Source organism: Pinus tabuliformis, chromosome 4_2 (genome assembly GCF_031772625.1).
Source record: "Pinus tabuliformis cultivar Carrire ecotype Pingquan chromosome 4_2, CPIR1, whole genome shotgun sequence".
NCBI classification, from domain to species: Eukaryota; Viridiplantae; Streptophyta; class Pinopsida; order Pinales; family Pinaceae; genus Pinus; species Pinus tabuliformis.
Genome location: NC_142304.1, coordinates 515,466,103 through 515,469,395, shown reverse-complemented (window position 1 = coordinate 515,469,395; position 3,293 = coordinate 515,466,103). Strand labels below are relative to the sequence as shown.

Below are 3,293 nucleotides of genomic sequence, written 5' to 3'. Positions count from 1 at the left end.
TTTACATCCATTTGCATCCAAGAAGATCAGTTGAAATCGACTTGAGTAGGTGAGAGGGCTAAACTGCATTTTGGAGCTAAGACTCAATGTTTGTGTGTGGCGTGGCGCATTGGGATAGACCGCGGCGCACTGCAAGTGCGCAGCGCGTAGAGCATTTGTGCACAGTGCAAAATTGCACTGGCGCAACGCATCGAGCTTGCGTGGCACGTTGGGCTAGGGCGTGGCGCACAGGCCCGAAAACACTAATTTTTGCCATTTCTTTCTAATTTCCAAATTTGATCGATTTCTTCGTATTGATGAGGATGTGTCAGAATTTTAAGGATCCACCGTCTATCTGGGGAAAATGATGCACATTCCAGTTGCCTTGGCGTCCTGTACACACTATTTTGAAACCTTATCTGCAGTAAGGGAATCAATTGCTGCACTTCACAGGTTACGTGCGTTTCATCCTCTCCGGTTACACCATCAAAAGATCCATCATGGATGCTAGAATGTGCAACCGTTCCTCCATGGAGTGAAAATTACAATATCGATGAACCAAACTCAGATGATGTTGTGGTTCGTAGTCGCAATTAGAATATTCTGTTCAAGGCTCTGATTTTGGAACGTTTTCTGATGCTGGGCAGTTTGATCATGATGGTCTGGAGCAGAGGCATTTATCTTGGCCATTTTCAAATGCTACACATAATATGGTGAAGTTGGATCTGTACTTTTATGGCACAAGGTTGATTCTGATTGCTAAGTCACTATAATCTCGAGGCGCCCATGTATATCCCTTTTGCAAACATAGGCATGATTCAGGGGCGATTTTTCAGAGAAGGCATTTTTTTCTTTTCTTCCATTCAGTCTTGATTTTTTTGAAGAGGACATATAACTTTATCATAATGAGTTTGAAAGCTAGTTTTCATGGTAGCTTTTGATGAAAGATGAGGGTAAAGAAGCAGAAGCAAAACCGAAGAACTGTGAGGTTTTACAAAGCCTGCTTCGCATTCAGGGAGCCCTACAAATCATTATGCGATGGCACATTCATTCAACATATGCTGGAATCTCATCTCGGTACAGTAAATGAGGCTCCATCTGGCCTTTTGGGTGGACATGTCAAGGTTTTTGTCACAAGATGTATCATTGAGGAGCTGAAAATGCTGGGAGAGTCATTTTCTGGAACTGTGTTGGCAATTCGTAGACTCACGACAGCAAGGTGCAATCATGAGTCACTTAAAAGTGCTGCAGAGTGCCTTGAGGTTATGGTTGGTGCAGATAAACCAGAGTACTTCTTCGTTGCAACTCAGGATGGTGGTCTCCGCTAAAAGTTCCGGCGGGTTCCAGGTGTTCTTGTTGTATTTGTTCAAAAAAATTACTTGCTTCTTGAACCACCTTCCGAATATCAGCATCAAATTGCTAAGATGACTGAAGTGGAACGCATCCATATGATGGAAAGAGAATTCAAATTTTTGGAAGCCCGTGAAGTAAAAAGACTGCAAGCCAAGCAGATGTCACCGGTGCACCTGAAATTTCAGGGGATGAAACGCCAAAGAAAATAGAGTCAAGGGATAGGAGCAAGAATAAGAATAGGTTAGCAGTGAAAGATCGACCCAGATTCAAAAGGTAAATGTAAAGTGGAAAGTCAAAGATCAAAAAACTAAATATAAACAGAGATATCTACAGATGCAGAAAGATAGGAAATAGATTGCCTTTTTATATTTAGCCACGATTTAATGGGATCCACGCTACACCTTTTTATTGGCCATCAGATATTTTCAGCTAAAAAAAATGTAACGTTGTTCTGTCTTTAGAACGGATGGATGATTATTTCTCCATTTTTATAATTTCAGTTGTAACAGCTCCCCCTTTGGATCGATTTGTTTTCTCATAGTGGAGCTTATTTATTGTATTGTAAAGCATTTGTAAGGGGTTGGAGTTTCTGGGAGAGGTGTGGAGGAAAGCCCAATGCTTTTTCACTGTACAGTTTTTGGCCAGGAAATTAATAAATGATGCAACTCTGATTCATGAGATCCCTGTGGTACGAGTTTAGCAAAATGTTTCTTCTCTGTTTCATATGTGTCTTGTTATGTTTTGTAGTTCATTCATAGTCATTTCCAGTTGAATGTTTTTTAGTAAGAACGGTAGAATCCAATTTATTGCTCTGCCTTAGAAAGCATTCATCTTCTGTGTTTTATTTTCTTCTGTTTGAAAAGGATTCATTGGTTATGCCCTTTTCGACCTCTCAATAGTCTTTCCGATCCATATTACTTCAATCTGATTTCTAAACCTCCTGCCTATCTTGCCTCATGAAATATTTTTTATCTTAACTTAATTTCCCAATGCATACTGTCCTTTGTCCCATACAACCCAGAAAATTTCAGTCATTCAAACAAATTATCTTTTCATATCTATTTACTAGCCTAAAATCAGCATACATTTTGAGTCATCTCAGACCCTATTGTCTATTTTTACTGAGCGTGACCCTTGAGAGAGCCCTCTCCTGTTCTAGTAGGGCTAGCTACCAGACTGAGTGTGGTTTGTGGTTTTCCTGAATTTTTCCTTCCTTCAGCATAAGGCAGATTTAGGCTCTAACATAGTGGCGACCGTACTGGGGAACAAAATGGTTTGCTGGTAGATTGTCTTACCCCCAGTACATCTATCAAGTTCAAATCTGATGGTTGATGGTGGACAACGATCAGACACAGAAAGGCTGAAATCCTTCACCTGGCGACTCCATTCACTGAAGAATCCAGCAATCAGTGCTTCATGGTGACTCCAATGCCGAGAGATCAGTAGCTTTGACATTTTCAAGATGGAATGGGTTGCAAAAAGATACGCTCCCATGAGCCGAGATCACATCCCAGACTTTCAAAATAAAATTCCGAAGGTAGATTGGTTAAGGAATTTGCCTACGTTTAAAGATGATGGTAGGAAGGATGCTGCTCTACATCTAGTTCAATTTCACATGCATATTTGGAAGTTGAATGTTGATTTTCCTGAAGATTGCTTGATGAAGATATTCCTGGCCACTTTGGAAGGTGAAGCCCAATCCTGGTATGAAAGTTTGCCGCCTGCTTGTATTTACTGTTTAAAGGATTTTCATGCCCTGCTCATCAAAAGATATAAAGAAACTTATCCATCATTGAATTTAGTTCATGATTGTTGCAAACATGCTTCTACTTTTATTGAAAGCCTTGAGAAATATTATGAGGATGATAATTTCATGGATGAAGAGATCATGGAGGCTCTGTACGAGAATCCATTTCACCAACATGAAGAGAACCTAGAGGACTCCCATCAACATGATCAGG

At 40.4% G+C, this 3,293-nt stretch overlaps 1 pseudogene; it reads left to right on the top strand.

The window, feature by feature from the left end:
* Positions 1-926: 926 nt before the first annotated feature.
* Positions 927-1,609, top strand: LOC149170250 (uncharacterized; annotated as a pseudogene).
* The last annotated feature ends 1,684 nt before the right edge of the window (positions 1,610-3,293 follow it).